We start from the raw sequence: 15410 nt of genomic DNA, 5'->3' as shown, positions 1-15410 counted from the left end.
GGGGAATGATCACAAGGGAATGAGGACTAGAGTGGCATGAAACGTCTCAATAGCCCCACAGAAGCTTGAAGACAATGGAGGATTGCGCATTGTGTCAGAGTTTTGAGGAAAATGTCTACCCTTTCTATCCTAAATATCTACATCCAGCAAAACAATCAATGAAATGTCAGGGTGGAATATTTTCATAAAATTGAGCTCCTTAATTATGTACCTTGTGAAGAATATGCTCTACTGAAACAAGGAAGTAAACCAAGAGAAAGATGTCAGATCCCAGAAAATCGGAATTCCAATACAGGAGAAAGGCATGGGGGGGAAAAAACCTAAAAATAATGGTGAAGGGGAAAGTCCCAGTAACAGCTGTTTGTCAGGCTTAGAGAAAAACTGACTTCGAATAGGAGGAGAACTGAAGACTTCCAATTGAATTCTCCAAGATGAATATAAAACAGAACACTTAAACAGGTTCAGAGGCAATTTTTACTTGCATCAGAAAGTTTGGGGATGAATTAGTAATAAAAGCACAGAAACCAAGGAAATAAAAATTGCAATAGTTAGCTCTGGTGAAAACAATGAGTAATACAAGAGAGGAAATATAATCATAGTATACCGTATGACTTAGCTATAAATAGTATTCATACAGTTAAATAATGTTACCCCTAAATATTAACCAAAATTGTGATATAAATATATTTAAAGGACAGGAAGAAGTACATGTATGTGAGAACAGGAGCTATACTAGTAGGAGAGCTAACTCCTCACCTGCCATAGTAGGAAGTCAATAGACAACACCTGAAACTGAAAAAAAACAATCGAGAAATATCAGTATTTGCATTTAATTTAGAAATAAAAAGGTAAGTACTAGAAGAAATAATTTAAGAGATTATGAATTATTGAATTAATGAAAGGGAATTGGGAGTGAAGAAGGAAGGAGCAGAGGACTGCTGTTTGTTTGTTTTTTAATGTTTTTATTTATTTTAGAGAGAGAGAGGGAAGGAGAGGGAGAGAGAGAAACATTGGAGGGAGAACCATTGATCAGCTGCCTCCTACACACCCCCTACTGGGAATAGAGACCAAAATCCAGGCATATACCCTGGCCAGTAATCAAACCAGCCACCTCTCAGTGCATGGGACAATGCTCAACCAACTGAGTCAATCAGCCAGGCAGGACTACTGCTTGTAATATAAGCCTTGTCATATTTGATGGCTGTAGGTTTTTTTTAAATCATACAAAGAATATACCCCTCTTAAAGGAAGATGGTTTTTTAAAATTAATTCCCAACTACTCACCACCCAGTCTTTTTGATATTTATAAAATGTACATTGTTGCCCTAGCCAGTTTGGCTCAATGGATAGAGCATCAGCCTGAGGATTGAAGGGTCCCAGGTTCGATTCCAGTCAAGGGCATGCACATACCTTGGTTGCAGGCTCGATCCCTGATCTTGGTTGGGGTGTGTGCATGAGGCAAACAAATTGATGTGTCTCTTTCTCATCTATGTTTCTCTCTCTGTGTGTCTCCCCCTCCCTTCCCCTCTCTCTAAAAATCAATGGAAAAAGATCCTCGGGTGAGGATTAACAACAAAAAAAAGATATAAGAAAAAAAATAAAATAAAGTGTACATTGTTTCAATTAAAAAATCAAAATTAAATTTAAAAATAGTAAATGAGATCATATGTGTAATGCCTAGCACAGACAGAACCTAGAATACAGTAGACAATCAGGAAATGTTAGTCTTCTCTATGTTCTACCAACGTAATTTATCCCTTTTTCTCTAGTTCCAGTTATGTACCTGCAGGAATGGATCTCAGGCAGGTTTGAGGCTCAGTCCGGCTTGGGAATAGTACACCTGGAACTTTAAAGGCCAATCCATCCCATCTGGCAGTACATGCTCAGAAATGATCAGGAATAGAGGGTTGTATACTAGTTATTTCCACCCACAGAATAGGCAAAAGCCAAAGGTCTCAGAACAACCAGGAGGGCTAGAAGGTCGTGAAGACCCCCAAGACTGGGGAAATACTGCTTATCAAAGGACCTGAAAAAGATGCACACAATTGCCTGGTGTCATCCGGTGGCCTTCATGGACCCTTGATGCCAGGAAGCTTTGCCTTTGATTGGGAGCAGCTGCAGAGCCCCCACTCTGATAACTGTCTGGGTTGAGATCTCCTGCTGTTGTCTACTAATGTCTTTCCATCAAACATGATCACCCCTGTAATAACCAAACAATGATCAACTCTTGAAATAAGAATTTACAGGTCACCTCCAAAATTCATTTTTTATATTTTTAATTTCCACCTATTCTATACCCTATGGAATAAGATCTGTCAGCAAGTTAACACCAATAGCTTAAATGTATATTATTTTATTTTTCCTTGTCCTTCACATAGCATAGGTTCTAAGAATATTTTTTTCAACGTCAAAATAAAGACAACAGCAATGACAGAATCTGAATAATCCACAAATTGGCTGGGCATATAGTTTATTACCCACATATAGTTTCAAGATAAAAGTTGCCTTGATGAACCTCATGTAAATTCTTTTCAATAATTACTCCCACATTTCAGTAACACTGTATATATTTAGGGCTCAAGTTCTATAAGTGGGTATTTTAATATTTATAGGTTAATCTTTTTAAACTAAGCCACAGAATGTACTGCTGGCTGATTTATGTTCAAGGCACTCGGCTCAGTGCTGTGTGAAGAGGGGTGCTAGGAACAAAAAGTGTTATCTTTACGTCGACACTTGCTTAGAATGTAAAAGTTAACCAAATGAAAAACAGCACATGCATTTAAAAAAAAAATAGTTTAGCAAGATACTTCCCACACACACACTACTATCAAAAGTAATGTTATAGATTCTGATCATGTTGAGCTGTAGCTCTCAACTTAGTTTCGGTGAGTGTATGAGTGACCCAGGTCTGCCATAACAAAGCACCACAAATTGGTGGCTAAAGACGACAGAAATTCGTCTCACAGTTCTAGCGGCTACAATTCCAAAATCAAGGTGTCAGCAGGGCCACACTCCCTCTGGAACCTGTAGGGAATCCTTCCTTGCCTCTTCCTAGTTTCTGGTCGGTCGCCAGCTATCTTTAGTGTTCCTTGACTTGCAGGTACAAGTTCAAACTCAGCCTTCCTCTCACATGGCCTTCGCCCTGCATATCTCTGTGTTGTGCCATGTTAGTGTTCTTATAAGGAAACCAGCCACACTGGGTTAGGGGCCCGCCCTTCTTCAGTCCAACCCCCTCTTAACTAATTACATCTGCAGCTGACCCTATTTCCAAATCAAGTCACCTTCTGAGTTACTGGGGAGTTACAACTTCAACATACCTTTTTCTTTTTCTTTTTTTTTGAGGGGCAGGGGGACAAAAGTCAACCCATAACAGTAAACTAATATCATGAGATACTGATATTAATGCATCTATTAACAAAACTAAAAAAGTGATGAATCTTGCTTGAGTTTAATCATTTGTTCTCACGGCTAACTGTTGGGGAATAGCTGCAAAAATAAAGCATATTTTTAAAATTCTAACACTCCCTGCGAGGTTGTTTTTACCAGATGATTGTTAGAAACAGAATTATCTACTCTTTATAGTTTACTTTCCTAAATAAAGTTATATTTAAATTATGATTTACTTCTCTTCACATGGGAAATTTGTTAGTTTTAGGTGGTGTCGTGTATTTCTTTAGCTCTCGATAATTATTGTGGACTGCTGCATCATGAAAAGTATTTACAGCTAAGTTATACGTGATCAAATCTAATTGATTAAATCAGAATTCTGTGCAATGTTAATTAAAGTATGCTGTAGATTAAGCAAAGTCATTACATGAGCGATTGCATATAATAGCGTATTTTCATGAATCGGAATATTGCATAATAAATCTGAAAACAGCTATACTGAATACCTAAATATGTCACAAAACTGGTGCTGAGAACCACTATCTGAATAATGCACGTGACAACTTGAAGACCTTCTAAAGCAGACTCAAGTTCCTCCTTTCCAGGGGCTGCCAATCGCCCCACCGTGTTTCTGCAGTTACGACTTCTAGGAGGACCCTCTTTCCCCCATGGATGTCCTGTGAGAGCTTCTACCCAGGGCATCTATCCTTGTTCCACCAGCCCAGGCGAGACGAGAGAAGCACATCGAAGGATAAGTCTAGACTTCATAGTATATAGACTCTAGAGTACTGTTCACTTTATAATTTAATTATGAGTTAAATGAAAATGATAGCTTCCCACGTAGCACTGAAACAGCGTGTTTGAAGTTTCAAACTGTCTCTCAGAATAAATGCTTCCCCATTTGGGAAGAATTAAAAACACTAGGAGCACCCATCCCCTCCAGAAAATTAGCCAGCACCCCAGTGTACATGCTCAGAAAGGAGATATGTCTGACCCAATGACTGGTGTTAGATTCAGTCATTGAATTTCTATTATAGTTATACAGAACCTTGCTGTCCTAGGTAGCATTCTTCAGTAATTTAAAGCTGTATTCAGTATTCTAAGGGAGATTATTTGATATTTGCTAAGCAGAAATTGTGTTGCTAGGTGTGTTTAGATCCAGCTGTCTGCCTCAAGCAACACTGGACTCAAATACTGTGTAAGATTTTCATTTTGTAGAGCAGCAAATGTTGAATAGACAGTGTGATGGCTCTGTGCCAGGGTCAACAGAATTTCATAAAAGAATGAATATTTGAAGTAAGTGTCACTGCACCTGTCACAATCTATCATGGGAGACACATGAGGACATCCTAAAGAGGTAGCACTGAGCTAAGGGTGTCCAAGAATCAACTAAATATTTATGATAATAATATAACTCTGAGTAGAATTTACCCCCAGAGGATTAATTCTGTACTGGGAACTTAAAACTAAATTAATGACTCTTTAGAATCAGAAATATGAACACTAGCCTTTATCTTTCTTTTAAGATAACTTGGGAGTCTGTTCTTTTTTGTGTATTTATTATCTTTAGCCTAGTTCCTTTCATATAGAAGACACTTTGAATCACAACCAATATTTGAACTACACAACTTATAGCAATGTGCATATTTGTTAAGACTAGTTAATTATTCCAAGTAGTTCTTTGTTTTGTTTTTTCTATGTTTTATTGATTTTTTTTTGAGAGAGAGAGAGAGAGAGAGAGAGAGGAAGGAAGGGAGAGAAACATCAATTGGCTGCCTCCTTCATGCTCCCTACTAGGGATGAGCCAGCAACCCGGGCCTGTGTCCTGACCAGGAATCAAACCTGTGACCTTTCGATGCAAGAGAATGCGCTCAACCAACTGAGCCACACTGGCCAGGGCTCCAAATGCTTCTTAAAATAACTATTAAAAGTGTCCCTATGACTGGATACAAATTTTTAGTGCACCCACTGTCTTTCACATCTCCTTTTCCTTCCCTTAAGGCAGCGGTTCTCAACCTGTGGGTCGCGACCCCTTTGGCGGTCGAATGACCCTTTCACAGGGGTCGCCTAAGACCATCGGAAAACACGTATATAATTACATATTGTTTTGTAATTAATCACTATGCTTTAATTATGTTCAATTTGTAACAATGAAATTGGGGGTCACCACAACATGAGGAACTGTATTAAAGGGTTGCAGCATTAGGAAGGTTGAGAACCACTGCGATAGTGAATTCCTAGTTTTGCCTGTCTTAATCTCTTTCCTCTGTCTCCATCCAAGACAGGTTCTTCCTTACTGGACCAGTTCTCGAGCTTTTACTTGGGGAATTGGGAAGGAGGGTGGGGAAGCAAAGGGGAGCAAGAGGACACCTAGAAAAAGAAGGGGAACTCTCCCAGGGAATTTAAGGGCAGGAGGCAAGAGTGATGGATAAGAAAGTAACGAAGGAATTTTCAGAATCATTGCTGAAGATTTTCTATGATGTTCAACAAGGACTTTGAGAGTGCTGGGGCTTATTTTTTTTAAGTACATCATTATTTGAGAATAAACCATCTGGATCCCAGTTTTATCAACATTAAAATCTGTACTGCATATTTAATATAAATATATAATGTAATATAAATTTCAAAACCAAAAAAAAAAAGAGCAATTTGAGAAAGGAGAGACCACACAGAATCCACACGGTAGCAAAACTGTCAGCCAAGTTCATGCTGCAGAAATGGCGGTGGCGGGGTGGGGGCAGCAGCAGTCCCCCTAATGTTTGTTGGGCAGTAGTGGGGGCCCTGGTTAAACTCCTCTGGCCAGTTCTGCAGCCTGCAGTTGGACAGCATTCTGAGACTCAGCTCTGAGCTGGTTCCCCCATTAATATCTACATCATAAACTCCTTCCCAGCTTAATCAGCCAGCACCAATTTCTGGCGCCACACAATACATTGTATTAAAACTCCTGTTGGGTTATATCTGAGAATAATGGCTCCATTTCCCAGGCTTACTCTACTTTTATATTTAGCCCAGGCATTATTTTGCCGGGTAATGTTACGTGTACATTTTTATGAGTGGCTTTTTTTAGTTCAAAGTAAGGTTTTTGTTTCTAAAATATTAATGAAAATGGCATGAGCAGATCATGGAATAAGGTGTTTTCAAAATTCCCAAGGGAATTGTGCATTTATCCAAAGGTTTATTGAGTAGTTAGTGTGAGATTGATACTGCCTCCTGCCAAGGTAATCCACAAGCAAAAGTACACCATGAGACAAGTCGTATATTTGGTTTTACATTTAGAAAAGAGAAAAAGATTCTGATTAGCAGTGCTGAGTCTCTAAGTTGTACTTCAGAGGAGACACCCGTTAGTGTTTATCTGCAAAATAGAGATAAGAAGACCTGTATTACAGGCATATTATGTGGATTAAAGGAGGTAACATATGAAAAATATCAGCAAAAGGTCTGAGCCCTGTATCATCCATACCAAGCAAAGTTTTCTAAATTTTACAGTCTGTAACAACATAGGGTAAGAAATACAGGCACATTTTTTTACTGGCAAGAAAAATATTAACATAATCAAAGCATGCAGAGATCTTCATTGATTATGGGTAAATGATCATTAGAATTCCATCTTGACCTATTTTTCTCACACCCAAGCTACTGGACATCTTGTTTAACTAAAGAAAATTTTTTCCCTATAACACACTGTTGACAAAGTAAGTCAGCTTAGAAAAAAAATTTCAGTAACTACCTCATCTAAGAGGAGGAGATCATTGAAATATAGACTTTAATGTAGGCGGAAATATCCCTATTCGGTGCTCTGTGGTTTTAAAGATATTATTCTTAAAAATCTAAACTAACAAGACCAAAAGAGTTATTAGATACGTTAACCCTTGTGTGTATATATGGCAAACAAGCGATCTGCTGGAGGAAATCCACGTCCCAAGGGAATTGTGCATTTACCCAAAGGTTTACTGAGCAATTAGTGTGAGATTGATTCTGCCTCCTGACAAGGTAATCCACAAGCAAAACTGTAAGGAAAGTGAAGCTTGCATCAATGCCTTCTTGCTTGGCAACTTCTGTGCCTCTGAATAAGCAGCACCCTCTGTTGCCTCCCACTGGCCTGCCTTTCCAGGTAGGTCTCACAATCCAGACTTCTCTCCACGCTTCCTACAAAAGCTGACCTCTCTGGCGCCAGAAGGAAGTGCTCTCAGCTAACTGTCTATTGGAGGACGTATTAGTTTGCTCGAGCTATCAAAACAAAATTCCACAGATTGGGTGGCTTAAACAACCTTCATTTCTCACAGTTCTGGAACCTGAAGGTCCAATCAAGATTCCAACAAATTCAGTTCCTGGTAAGGCCTCTATTTTGCCTTTCTTTTATGCCTATGGAGGTGGAGGGGGTGGAGAAGGGGGTGGCAGAGAGAGAAGAGGGGAAGAGAGTGGGGAGGGAGAGGTGGAAAAGAGAGAGAGAGGAGGGGAGAGAGAAGGAAGGGAGGGAGAGGGAGAACAAGCCCCACCCTCATGGCCTCATTTAACCTTAACTGCTTCCTCAGAGGCCCCATCTCCAATACTTCTATGCTCAGGGTTAGGGCTTCAACATACGAATTGGAGTGTGGACAACAACATTCAGTCCATAACAGGGGATACAGTTAGTTCAAACACACCACATTATGAAAGCATTTTAACCCTCTGCACAGAATACACTTTTTTAGGCAGGGAATCATTGCCTAACAACCACAGAAAAGAATTTCTAATGATTCAGGAGGGTAAGTACACCATACACTTGTCATATGGAACCCATGTCTACCCTACTCCACTGGGTGCAAGGTGCATCCTCATCCTCATTTATAGTTGTTTCTTGTTCTCACGTCTTTAGCACCCGTCAGGGTGCACAGTAAACCACTCTGCTGCCAGCCGAATGTGGTCACACGCTCCAGACCCCAGACTTTCAGGCCACCAGTCATTTCATGCCACAGTCAGGTCCACGAGTAGGAAGGGGACATCGTCTCCCCTATTCTGGCAGCTTGCCACACAGCCATGCCTGGATTGTACTCCAAGTTTTCTAAATCATTTATGCTTGTGCATACACAGCAACAGACACACAAGCTTGCATATTCTTAACCTTTTAGTTTTTCTTTGTGCATTTACCTGCCATTTGAGAAATTGACCGCAAAAGTGTCCAAATTAAATTATATGTTACCGTGTAGTAGATACAGATGGTATTTAGAAATCTTAAAGGTTGCTTTGCTTTTTCCTCAAAAACACAGAAGGAGCCAAGATGTGTAACATTTTTTTCTGTCCTATTCTCACGTTTGCATCTGAGCAGCTGCTCTCTCAGCAGATAACTAACGTGAATACCTATTCTTAAACATGAAAAAAAAGTCTTCGGGAACCTTCAGTTACCAGAGCTCTGTGCTCCAAGCATTTGTACTCAATGAATTTCAACAATGGATTCAGTGATAATAATATTTGAAATGTAGGTTTAGTTTTTTTGAAGTACATTATACCTTCCAGTAATCTGACAACATCCCTGAGAATTTAATTAGTACCATCAGAATGCTCCTGACACAGTAAGTCTTGTTCAATAATTACTTAATGATTAATTGCAATATGATCATTTTTAAAAACTGAGGCAGAGAACATTCCAATGATTTGAGTGTGGTTTTTTGGTCCAATTAGTGGAAAAACTGAGAATATAAGGCAAGTCCTTAAATTTTTTTTAACTAATCAAAACTTTAAAATATATGAAGGTAATATAGTATAATAAACCCTATGCTCCCATTACTCAGTTTCAACAATTATCAATATTTTATTTTACCAAACATTTCATCTTTCTTCCTCCAACTTTTCTCTTATTGCAGCCATTTTAAAGGAAATCCTATACATCATATCATTAAATATTCTAGTATTTATCTCTAGTAAGTTAATCATTAGATTGTAACACATATCTGTGGTAGATCAAACAATAGCCAAAGGACTAGGACACCCAGCAAAATATCCTAGTAATCTTCTTTCATTTTTTCCTATGTATTTCTCTCCTTAAAAAGAGGAAATCCAAATCAATTTTAACAAGCCAGTAAATAGAAAAGTGAAAAACAAAAACCAATAATCTTGATAGTAGAAATAGAAAATATCAGTTTTCAAATTACTTTTAAAATTCCAGTATGTTCCAGTTATATCAAAAGCATAAGAAAATCCCTCTTGTATCTTCCTCCAAGAAAATCGGGTCCCTGGACAAAGTTATGGAGTAGAAATTCCAGTCTTGTACTCCAAACATCTCGAGGTTGCATGAATGCTGTGTGTATATATAATTTGCTATGGAAATTGTGGTGGTGTTTAATAAAATATAAATAACATTCCTGAGAGTCTCACCTTGTTAAATATTTATTTGGTGTATAATTTAACAAAGGTTCTCTGCTATTACTATTTAATGGCCTTATGGAAATTTTAATTCTAGTCTAATTTTAATTTTAATTTAAAAGGCAATCCATTCACTACAGAGGCAAATAACTTACCTACAGAGTGTCCATAAAGTCTGGAAACAGAGGCACCTATATATATAATAAATGGCTTATTGATATTACATGATGGTACATGATGTTTGATGTGCTGTCCCTTTTTAGTGATGCATAGTTTAGTGTGCTGGGCGGAATGGCAATGGACAGGATACATCAACACAGCATTTCTAGCAATCCTTGCACATACCTTTGTAATGCATCACCTCCCACCAGTAGTTCTCAGATGAGATCCCTGGAATCAACAGAATAAGTAATGCCTGCAGATGGTAAAAATGCAAATTTGGGGGAACTCACCCCAGACCTACTGAATCAGAAACTCTGAGTTTTAACAAGCTCTGCAGGTGATTCCCATGCAAGCTGAAGTTTGAGAACCACAGGCTAAGATTATTTGTCTCCGATTTTCAGTGAAGAAAAACAAACAAGAACCCTGCCCTTTCAGCATACCCCAAACATAGAGTTGCCAGATTTAGCAAATAAAAATATAGAACACCAATTACATTTAAATTTCAGATTTTTTAAAAAACAACAAGATTTTCATTTAATTATATCCCTCAAAGTTATGCCCCATGTATATGTCCCACTTATGTAAGGGATATACAAGTATCCTCATGCATGTTTATACTAACAAATTATCTATTGCTGATTAAACTTTTCATCTTGTGTCCTAAGATAGTTCCCCTTGGCATCTACACCCAAGGGTGTTCTGATCTGGCCAGCATTCGGCGTACTCCACAGAACTGCATCATCCAATCCAGTTTTAGTTTGTAGATCTGCCCCGTCATGACACATGCACATCTTTGGAATGTGGGAGAACCCTCATCACTCTCACCACTCCAGGGTCATGTGGTGGTCAGTCTCTAAGTGACCATCCCTTGCTTGTCAAGAGCAGACACTAACTAACAGCTGGTCACATAACATGGTCAAACAGGACAGAGTCACCTATTTTCTCAGACTTTGTAGGTAGAAATACATCAAGTCCTCCCTTAACATCCTGGCTGGTTCTTGGAAACTGCAACTTTAAGCAAAATGACGTAGAAGGGAACCTGTTTTACCATAGGCTGATGGATATAAACAAGAGTTAAGTTCCTACGGCATATTTCTAGTAGTCACAGAAACATTACCAAATCTCTAAGTAGAGACCCAAAACACTTCTAATATTAAACACTGAAATCAATGTGAACTAGATGTACCTTTAAGAAAAATGAATAAAAACAAGTAAGGTCATTATTTTCCTACCAACTTATGCCAGGTCATGGTCACAGTGGCCAGAGCCTGTTCCAGCAGCTCAGGTGGCAAGGTGGGAACCCACCCTGAACCGGATACCTTTCCATCCCAGGGCCACCCACACTCCCTCAGGAGGGGCACTTAGGCCCGCCCATTCACTTCACGTACATGATTGGGATGTGGGAGGAACCCAGAGTCCCAGAGAAAACCCGCATAGACTAGGGAGAGCCTGCAAACTTCACAGACAGTGGCCCCAGCTGAGCAATCCTGTTTTCCTCATCAACGTTATAAGGAAACCATGTTGACTGAAACGACCTTCTCCACGGGCCCGCTGAATTGTGTCAGCTGAAGAGAAAAGCCAAAGAGATGTGTACCAAATCTCATCTAGCTAACTTTAATTATGAAATGTAAAACCAGTATTTTCCTGTTGCAGGAAAGATTCTTGGTTTCTAATACAAATGATTAACTACGGATTAAAATGTTTTCCTATCCCTTAGCAGAGCTGCATGCTGATGGTGGGCCCTTGCCTCTGTCTGTATTGAAGTCAGAAGATTAAAACCAAACAATTTTGAAATCTAAATTTTTCCTGAATTCGTTTTATATAGTCATTTCTTTTGCATTTTTGAACTGTCATCCTATTTTCTTTTTAAATTTACATAAAATAAAATGCTTAGATTTTAAATACACACTTCAGTGAGTTTTTACATATACCCCCACCCATCAAGAAGTAGAACACTTTTTTCTCTCTAGAAAAGATCCTCAAGCCCCTTTCTAGACCAATCCCACCTCCCCCGCTCCAGAGGCGACCATCATTCTGATTTTCATCACCATGGATTAATTTTATTTGTTCTAGAACTTCATTGAAACTGCTTTCATTTTCACATATTCAAAACATTTTGCTATATGGCAGAGAATTTATAACGTATATTTCTTTCTTTCATCTGAAATCTCCTGAAAAGCCCTAAAGATAGCACCCCCCCCCCTCAAGGATAGAGGAGGTACTGGACATTTATCTCATCCAAGGGGAGGCATCAGAACCTAAGGAAGTGACTAGAGCAGCGGTTCTCAACCTGTGGGTCGCGACCCCTTTGGGGGTTGAAGGACTCTTTCACAGGGGTCGCCTAAGACCATCGGAAAACACATATATATAATTACATATTGTTTTTGTGATTAATCGCTATGCTTTAATTATGTTCAATTTGTAACAATGAAATTGGGGGTCACCACAACATGAGGAATTGTATTAAAGGGTCGCGGCATTAGGAAGGTTGAGAACCACTGGACTAGAGGGACAAGAAAGGGTGGCTTTAGATCAGGGATCCCTGATGGTCTCTTGAAATGGGTCCCCAGATCAAGAAGGGACCCAGGGGACCCAGAAGGGATGGCAGTGAGGGTCACCACAGGCTCCCCCAGGAGCTGTGCCAGAATGGAGAACAACTCCAGCACTTGGCAGGCTGTGCCATTGCCTCCATGGCAATGCCCATCCCTATGCCTCTAGCCGTATGTGCTCTGAGACGTCTGTAATGAAGACAGATCTCTGTAGCATCCCAGGATCTTTAGGGTGGGCATGGGCTCTGGTATCTGTACCCTGGGGGCAAACTAGACCATAGCGGTACACTCTAAGGTGCGGGCAGAGGAATGGAGAAATCCCTGTCCCCGCTAATGTAAGTTAAACATTCCAGTTATTTAATATTTTAGTGCTTTTCAAAGTACCCACTGGAGTAGCATCTAATTATCATTTTAAAAGTCTACAACCCAGACAGAACATTAAATTTAAAATGCCAGCAGTATATAATCTCATATCATCCTCCATGGAAAAAAAAAATATTTCTATGATCTTCTCTTTTGCTCACATTCCTAGGGGATCCAGGGATGAAAGACCATATAAATCCAAACAGATCTATTACTAGTAAGGTTAATTTACATAGACATTTACAAATGTTATCATCTGAGACTAATTTAGAAAAATACATACAAAGAATAAAATGCATTTTAAATGCACCCCCAAAATGTTAATGCTCATCACAAACCCTCACTACCCCAAGCTGTTCTTGAACTTCCAGGATGTCTCAAAGGCTAACTTGCCGGGGTTCTTGTTCCGGCATCTAGAAGGGTTCAGGAATCTGGAGAAGGCTGTGCGTAGATTAAATAGGAGTCCAGAGACAAAATATAATTTTGAAAGGCATTTGGGGGTTAAAGGATCTTAGCTTAAAGGAAACTAAGATCTAAGTTCTCCTCGTCTCAGGACCCCAAGCTTTTTATTAACACAATTTGTCCTGAGGCGAGGCAGAGATATACACTTCAAAGGGTCAGGGTTTCATATACAGAGGCATTGTCAGAATGGGGAATTAGCCTATGGCTGTTCAGGTGTTTGGCCAGGAGGAGGCAATAACATGTAGATTAAGATGCCCTGAGCTGTCTGGCAGCCAACAATCATCCCTTTTCAGGTTTGGGGAAATACCCTCAGCCATTCCCAACAGGTGACTACATGTGTGACTCAACCCTGTTGAGTCCCCAAGTTCCATCAACCTTTCGATGAAACTCTTGCAATGGCTTCCGGCACTAACTTACCTGCGAACCCTTCAGGGAAGACTCCAAAGTCTCTCTCACTCACCTCATCGGGCGTGGAGTCCATCCTATCAGGTTCCGAGGTTCGTCACCACCTTCGTGTCACCGCCTTCGTGTCCGAGAAGAAACCTCATAGCAGTATCACACATGACACAAAGCCTTCCTGTTTCTTAGCTGTTGAAGATCTCGTCCTCCAGGAGCCGGTTCTGACGTAGAGTTTGAGGAGCGCGATATTTATTAAGGATCAACACCTGTGAAAGTAAAGGAGCAGCAGGTTGGACTGGGGAAGCAATCGAACTGCAATGTAGACCCAACAAACGTAGCCAGGAGCTCTGGGGTGATTATTGCCCCTGAGAATGTCCCCCATCAGGCCAGATGCCTGTGCTTCTATATCCCTGTCTCACTCGCCAGATGCAGGCAGCCCCAGGAAGGGAGTGACCTTGGGCTAGGTCAGTGGTCGGCAAACTGCGGCTCTCGAGCCACATGCGGCTCTTTGGCCCCTTGAGTGTGGCTCTTCCTAAGCCTTAGGAGTACCCTAATTAAGTTAATAACAATGTACCTACCTATATAGTTTAAAAAATTTGGCTCTCAAAAGAAATTTCAATCGTTGTACTGTTGATATTTGGCTCTGTTGACTAATGAGGATAACAATGTACCTACCTATGTAGTTTAAAAAATTTGGCTCTCAAAAGAAATTTCAATCGTTGTACTGTTGATATTTGGCTCTGTTGACTAATGAGTTTGCCGACCACTGGGCTAGGTGGCTCTGGGAGATAAGGCAGGCCTGAAGCAGCTGGCTGCTGAAGACTGTTTTGTTGACCACTGTATGCTCCACAGCTGGACACCAAATCCTTCATTGAAGGGAGATGTAAGTACCTTACACAACTGTTCTCCAACTCTTTCTACAAGAGCCATATGGTTTTCTCTCAATTCCCCCCCAGAGCACCATGCTCACCCTTATCTTAGAGTGGCCCATGTGCCGGGAACATTTTCCCTGCCCTTTTCACCTGGCTACGTCCTTCACGTTCTTCAGATCTCACCCACTCCTTTAGAACACTCATCTGGCTTGTAAGTTGCCTAGTGCCTTTATTCCCTGCTTCCATACCCTCCGTGACAGCAGGGATGATACTGGGATTGTTTGTGCTGTCTCTTCAGTGTTGAGCAATGTGCCAAGCGCAGAGTAAATATTCAGTGTGTATTTGATGAGTGGATTTGTTAATTTGATATACCTGGTACTTTAGTTTGGGTTCCCCCAGAAACAGACCCTTCAAGCAAGGATTTGAGTGCAAGCCCTTTACTTGAAAGGTGATTCTTGGAAACATTGGTGGGTAGGTAGGAAAGTGAGACAAGAAAGGAAAGGCAGCCAATTAATTGCCCATTACCACTGTGGGCAATGAGCCTAATCCTGCTGGGGGAATCTGAAAACCAGAACTGAACATGTGCCTTGAAGTTGTCCATCCAAAAATGAGTATGATTCCATCTATATAAAGTGTCCAAAATTGGCCACTTCATGGAGACAGCAAGTAGGTAAGTGGTTGCCAGGGAATTAGGGAGGGAGAACTGGATTTTTGGGGGGAGGGATAAAAATATTGATGGTGATAATGGTTGTGTGACATTGTGAATATACTAAAAGCCACTGAATTTTGTACTTTAATATGAAGTTTGCTATGTAAATTATATCTCAATAAAACATTACAATAAATAGCACTGGCTGGGTGGCTCAGTTGGTTGGTG

This window comes from Myotis brandtii, unplaced genomic scaffold (assembly GCF_000412655.1).
Source record: "Myotis brandtii unplaced genomic scaffold, ASM41265v1 scaffold23, whole genome shotgun sequence".
Taxonomy (NCBI): domain Eukaryota; kingdom Metazoa; phylum Chordata; class Mammalia; order Chiroptera; family Vespertilionidae; genus Myotis; species Myotis brandtii.
The sequence above is the reverse complement of the archived record's forward strand: the minus strand, read 5'-3'. Positions refer to the sequence as shown.